This window comes from Pristiophorus japonicus, chromosome 22, assembly GCF_044704955.1.
Source record: "Pristiophorus japonicus isolate sPriJap1 chromosome 22, sPriJap1.hap1, whole genome shotgun sequence".
Classification (NCBI taxonomy): Eukaryota; Metazoa; Chordata; class Chondrichthyes; family Pristiophoridae; genus Pristiophorus; species Pristiophorus japonicus.
Genome location: NC_091998.1, coordinates 59849535 through 59856952, shown reverse-complemented (window position 1 = coordinate 59856952; position 7418 = coordinate 59849535). Strand labels below are relative to the sequence as shown.

Here is a 7418-nt window from a genome sequence, read left to right as displayed (position 1 = left end):
ATTTGTGGGGCTATGAGGAAAGAGCAGAGGAGTGGGATTAATTGGATTGGTCTACCAAAGTGCCAGCACAGGCATGATGGGCCAATGGCCCCCTTTCATTCTATGATCTCAACCATTCTGGCCCAGAAATGGAACAATTTAAACTGTTTTGAGTCTTATTCCTGCATGTAGGAAATTCTTCTTGCCGATTTTGAACGTAATATTTTTCTCTCTGTTCCTTTTTTTTTCTCAATCTAATCTTTTCCTTTTTTTTCTGTACCTGATTTGATTCCAATTCACCCTCCTTCTCCATTGTTCCAGCTTGACTATCTTTAAGCTGCTTAATTTTGCAGTAAGTTCGTTCTGATATTTACTAAAGTTCAATTGGCACAACTTTGAAATTATGCTAAATGAAGAATATGCCACAAGAGGTCTTCGAACTGTACCACAAGCAAGTTTGATCCTGCAAATAGCTTTTTTTTTTTTAAAAAACCTGACTTCCTGTATTGCCTCTGTTTTCAAAAGATCTCCCTGCCTCTTTTTCCTATTCCTACCAAGCTAGCTCTTGGCAAAAGCCAAACTCCAAATTTGGTATAACATTAATTGTCCAACAGAAATGTACTTGGTCAAATTTCACAGCAAATGGATCTGAATGGTAACTTCCCCCATGCTAAGATTGCTTTTTTCGCTTTACATAGTTATGAGTAGGTTGCAAAGCAGTTTGGCAGCAGCTCCTGTAATAATGGCTCTGTTGAACTTAACACTTTTGGTTGAGTGTTTAATGGAATAAATGGTGCAAAAATAACTCTTTCTATGCTGTTTTGATTCTTTCCCACAACAATGCTTAATGCAAATCAGGTCACTGACTCAAATAGAACTTGCAAAAAGTTTCCTCGGATTCCAATGGCCAATTGATGTAATCTGGCCTCCAGTACCTGAGCTGTAAATTCAGTTTTGTTGATGTTACTGTAGATACTACTTATCCTCAGGATCAGTGTAATAACACAAAGCCTCCACCCCGCCACCACGAGTGATGCTCCCAAGCCGCCTGCTTCACAGAGGCAACATTGAAACAAATTGGTGCATTGTTGTAGTCATCTTGTGCCTCTGGTTAAGAAAACAGCTGTTATTGTGCTGTAATCGTGGAGTAATTACAAACATTTAATCTTCTCTAAGGATGACTTCATACTATTATGTTTGTTGCAGTGAGTCATAATGTTCACCACCAGAAACATCTTGCACAGCAGCAAGTCTGACTCTTTGGATGGTTGAAAATACTGCCTCCAGTAAATTGTGATTGAACCTTTGGGTGTTTAACATAGTGTGAGAATAGTGTAATCCTTCACATCTCCATTAGCTCCATCCTTGTGTTGTCTATCACTTTTTTTTTCTTTCCAAAATGGTCAAAACTACTTTAGCCATTAATTTTTCCAGACTTGACATCTTGATGCTTCAGCAACATGGAGCTGTGGTACACAAAACTGCTCTCTGTTCATCCAAGTTCAGCATGTTAAATACAATTAAAGACATTTAGGCAATAATTTCCACAAAGTTAATGACTGGTTCCCAGTTATTGCTTTTAATATCAATATCAATACCAGGCCAACTAGATGCCTGCTGCTTCACAACCCTTGAATGAGTAACATCAATATTGGGACGATGTGCTCCCTCTGTCTCAAATATAGTACAGAAGAATCATTCTCTCCCCACCATTTATAACTTCCACACTATCATCAAAAAATCAATATTCTGCTGGCTGCACCTGAGCTGTGTAGTTTGAAGTTTTTTGGTCTGTTATAAAATATAACCAATTAGTACTTCGACCTTGCAATATCAATTTGCAGCACATGTTTTGAGCTCTTTCTGCATTTTACAGTGGCATGTACTTGAAGTCAATTTTTATTTGCAACTTCCTCCTGTCTATATTTCTAATGAAACCTGTATGCAATGTTACCCTGGAAATGACATTCCTGCACTGGGTGCGGCCCAATAAAAGCCATGGATGCACCTGTGCCTTTTTATTTTAGCCACATGCAGTGATTTTTGTAGAAAAGGCCTTACACAATGTAACTGCATTACACATACATTTACTTAACAAACATCTGTCACCATTGAGTGCAGAACTTTTCAGGCTTTCTCTTTTGACCAAGTTTGGAATTCTAACCTGGTATTCACGAAGGAGGACACGAACAACCTTCCGGTTATAAAAGGGGTCGGGGGGTCTAGTAAGGAGGAGGAACTGAGGGAAATCCTTATTAGCCGGGAAATTGTGTTGGGGAAATTGATGGGATTGAAGGCCGATAAATCCCCAGGGCCTGATGGACTGCATCCCAGAGTACTTAAGGAGGTGGCCTTGGAAATAGTGGATGCGTTGACAGTCATTTTCCAACATTCCATTGACTCTGGATCAGTTCCTATGGAGTGGAGGGTAGCCAATGTAACCCCACTTTTTAAAAAAGGAGGGAGAGAGAAAACAGGGAATTATAGACCGGTCAGCCTGACATCGGTAGTGGGTAAAATGATGGAATCAATTATTAAGGATGTCATAGCAGTGCATTTGGAAAAAGGTGACATGATAGGTCCAAGTCAGCATGGATTTGTGAAAGGGAAATCATGCTTGACAAATCTTCTGGAATTTTTTGAGGATGTTTCCAGTAGAGTGGATAAGGGAGAACCAGTTGATGTGGTATATTTGGACTTTCAGAAGGCGTTCGACAAGGTCCCACACAAGAGATTGATGTGCAAAGTTAGAGCACATGGGATTGGGGGTAGTGTACTGACATGGATTGAGAACTGGTTGTCAGACAGGAAGCAAAGAGTAGGAGTAAATGGGTACTTTTCAGAATGGCAGGCAGTGACTAGTGGGGTACCGCAAGGTTCTGTGCTGGGGCCCCAGCTGTTTACACTGTACATTAATGATTTAGATGAGGGGATTAAATGTAGTATCTCCAAATTTGCGGATGACACTAAGTTGGGTGGCAGTGTGAGCTGCGAGGAGGATGCTGTGAGGCTGCAGAGCGATTGGATAGGTTAGGTGAGTGGGCAAATGCATGGCAGATGAAGTATAATGTGGATAAATGTGAGGTTATCCACTTTGGTGGTAAAAACAGAGAGACAGACTATTATCTGAATGGTGACAGATTAGGAAAAGGGGAGGTGCAAAGAGACTTGGGTGTCATGGTACATCAGTCATTGAAGGTTGGCATGCAGGTGCAGCAGGCGGTTAAGAAAGCAAATGGCATGTTGGCCTTCATAGCAAGGGGATTTGAGTACAGGGGCAGGGAGGTGTTGCTACAGTTGTACAGGGCATTGGTGAGGCCACACCTGGAGTATTGTGTACAGTTTTGGTCTCCTAACTTGAGGAAGGACATTCTTGCTATTGAGGGAGTGCAGCGAAGGTTCACCAGACTGATTCCCGGGATGGCGGGACTGACCTATCAAGAAAGACTGGATCAACTGGGCTTGTATTCACTGGAGTTCAGAAGAATGAGAGGGGACCTCATAGAAACATATAAAATTCTGACGGGGTTAGACAGGTTAGATGCAGGAAGAATGTTCCCAATGTTGGGGAAGTCCAGAACCAGGGGTCACAGTCTAAGGATAAGGGGTAAGCCATTTAGGACCGAGATGCGGAGGAACTTCTTCACCCAGAGAGTGGTGAACCTGTGGAATTCTCTACCACAGAAAGTTGTTGAGGCCAATTCACTAAATATATTCAAAAAGGAGTTAGATGAGGTCCTTACTGCTAGGGGGATCAAGGGGTATGGCGAGAAAGCAGGAATGGGGTACTGAAGTTGAATGTTCAGCCATGAACTCATTGAATGGCGGTGCAGGCTAGAAGGGCCGAATGGCCTACTCCTGCACCTATTTTCTATGTTTCTATGTTTCTATCAGACATGGCACATCTTTGTGCAGCTTCTAGGCTTGAGACCAGTCAGGGCAGATGCTACTTTGACTTCGTCCATGTGATTGCTGAGAATGTTGACTTGCACAACTCCCACCCCGCCCCTGCTCCCCAGCCAGTATGTGCTTGCAGGCTGTTATAGAATCATAGAATAGTTACAGCATGGAAGAAGGCCATTTGGCCCTTCGAGCCCGTGCTGGCTCTGTGGAAGAGTACCTCAGCTATTCCCACTCACCCACCCTTTCCCCATAGCACTGCAATTTTTTTTCTTTCAAGTACTTATCCAATTCCGTTTTGAACATAACATTAAAAACATAAGGAGTAGGCCATTTGGCCCCTCAAGCCTGCTCTGCCATTCAATAAGATCATGGCTGATCCGATCATTAACTCAACTCCGCTCCCCATAACCCTTTACTCCTTTATTGCTCAAAAATCTGTCTATCTCTGCCTTAAATATATTCAATGACCCAGCCTCCACAGCTCTCTGGGACAGATTTATAACCCTCTGAGCAAAGACATTTCTCCTCATCTCAGTTTTAAATGGGCGGCCGCTTATTCTGAGAATATTTCCCCTATGAGTGGTCGAGCCCCCTCATTATCTTATGTTTCAATAAGATCACCTCTCATTCTGCTGGACTCCAATGTGTATAGGGCCAAACTATCTTAAGTCAACTCCCCTTATCTCTGGAATCAACCTAGTGAACCTTCTCTGAACAGCCTCCAATGCAAGTATATCCTTCCTTAAATACAGAGACCAAAACTGTTCGCAATACTCTAGGTGTGGCCTCACCAATATCCTGTAGAGTTGTAGCAGTACGTCTCTGCTTTTATACTCTATTCCCCCTTGCAATAAAGGCCAACATTCCATTTGCCTTCCTGATTACTTGCTTTTCCGTGCATACTAACTTTTTGTGTTTCATGCACAAGGACCTCCAGGTCTCTCTGTACTGCAGCACTCTGTAATTTATCTCCATTTAAATTATAATTTACTTTTCTATTATTTCTGCCAAAATGATAACCTCACATTTTCCCACATTATAATCTATCTGCCAAATTTTTGCCCACTCACTTAGTCTGTCTATATCCCTTTGCAGATTTTTAGTGTCCTCCTCACAATTTGCTTTTCCATCCATCTTTGACACATCAGCAAACTTGGCTACATTACACTCGGTCCCTTCATCCAAGTCATTAATACAGATTGTAATTAGTTGAGGACCAGCATCGATCCCTGTGGCACCCCACTAGTCACTGTTCGCCAACCAGAAGATGACCCTTTATCCCGAATTTCTGTTTGTTACCCAATCCTTTATCCATGCAACTATATTACACCCCAACCCTGTGAACTTTTATCTTGTGCAGTAACCTCTCTTATATGGCACCTTATCGAAAGCTGTGATTGAGTCTGCCTTCACCATCCTTTCAGGCAGTGCATTCCAGATCCTAACCACTCGCGGCGTCAGAAAAGCTTTTCCTCCTGTTGCCTTTGGTTCTTTTGCCAATCACCGTAAACCTGTGTCCTCTGCTTCTCGACCCGTCTGCCAGTTGGAACAGTTTCTTGCTTGTGATTTTAAACACCTCTATCAAATCTCCCCTCAATCTTCTCTGCTGTCAGGAGAACAACCCCGGCTTCTCCAGTCTATCCACGTAACTGAAGTTCCTCCTCCCTGGAACCATTCTCATAAATCTTTCCTGCACCCTGTCCAAGGCATTCACATCCTTCCTAAAGTGAGGTGCCCAGAATTGGACACAATACTCCAGTGTTTTATACAGGTTCATCATAACTTCCACTTCTGTTACTCCTTTGCCACAGTGTGCCTGGTTGGGGCTGCTCCTTGTTGGTTGGCCTGGAGCAGTTATTCTGACTGGATGAGCTGAGTATGAGGATGGCTCCTTGTCATCGTCATCATCATCCTCGATTCCGAGGGACTACCTATGAAGACTTGCTTCCACTTTTAAAATGAGTCCTTGAGTGGCTGAACAGTCCAATAGGAGAACCACAGTCCCTGTCACAGGTAGTCGTTGAAGGTAAGGGAGGGTGGGACAAGTTTGCCACACGCTCTTTCCGCTGCCTGCGTTTGACTTCTGCATGCTCTCGGTGTTGTCATGGTCCAAAATCTCTATTTTTAAATGGGTTCCTGACCATTTTAGATGGGCAATAAGCAGTACCCAGTTGGCTAAAGCAAACACTGTTATGTCTTTAATACTCTTATGAATGACTCCGCGAAGTCTAGTATTGTACTTGAGCTGTTGTGACCTTAGTCCCATTTATTGTAACTCCAGAGTGAGGCACAAGCATGGTGGGCAGCCTTTTATACTGGGCCCTGCATACCTATGTAGGTGACCCTCAGGTCTCCCACCGCAGTGCCCTCTGGTGACACATCTTATGTGACTATACAGTTAGTATACATGGTCTACATACATGACATCATGACAAACACATTGATGAAACCAAAGCTGCAAACCGCATTTCCTCTTGGCATTTTGCAACAGCAATACAAAAAGGTGAATAGCATATGTTGTGTGAATGAGTATTGATCAAATTTCCAAAATTATATCTATTACTCAAATTTATTTCCTTGTCAACTTGCAATTAGCCACAGCTGGATTCCTGGCTAACATGTTGAACAGCTGTGTGCTTCAGCACCAACAGTGCTGACCCGTGTAAATAGAGTGTGACATGTTTAGATGGCATTATAAATGTGGACAAGCATTTTAATGCAATCATAAATATGATTTTAAAATGGCAGTTGAATTATATCTGTTTACTTATCACAGTGTCAGCTGTGGCTCAGTGAGTAGCACTCTCACCTCTGAGTCAGAAGTTGTGGGTTCAATTCTCACTCTAGAGAATTGAGCACGTAAATCTACATTGCCGGAAGTGCCCTCTTTCGCATGAGCTGTTAATCATCATCATAGACAGTCCCTCACATCGAGGATGACTTGTTTTTTTTTTTAATTCGTAGCCAATCTTTCCAATTCTTTGTCAAATCACAAACGCCAGAGGTCACCTTGCACACATCAAGGATCACTCTGCGCCAATGCTCTTAGCCAAAAGGCCGAGAGCCACTGCACCGTTCCTGGAAGTACTGTAATACCAGGTTCGTGCCATGGAGGTGGATGGGTCAGGCCCCCCACACACCTCCTATTTCCAAAAAGCATAGGAGAACCACCTTCCTGATCCAAGGAGAACCACTTTGGGGTCATGGTTACTCCCCTGTCAGGTCAGTTACGCATGATCTTAGCCAAAAGGCTGAGAAGTTCACAGGTGTTTCAATGAAGGGCCTAATATTCCAGGTCCTGAATTAAATCTTGAAGGGTGGAAGATGCCTGTGCATGGACTTTTTTTAACATATGTTGACTGTTGCACACCAGCCACCACACGGGCTTGACAGAGCTAGGTCTCGGTCCAGTGGCAAGGATTGACCAGGATGACTGGAGACCAGCTCTGCTGCACGGATCTAGTGCGTACACATATCGCAGTGTGGGCTGGGCCCGTGCTGCCCCTGGGCACTCGGCTCTTCTGGGCCCCGATCAC

General features: G+C 43.4%; 1 pseudogene; it reads right to left on the bottom strand.

Moving 5' to 3' along the window:
* Nucleotides 1-6944: 6944 nt before the first annotated feature.
* LOC139235258 (U2 spliceosomal RNA) lies at nt 6945-7145 on the bottom strand (annotated as a pseudogene).
* Nucleotides 7146-7418: the final 273 nt, after the last annotated feature.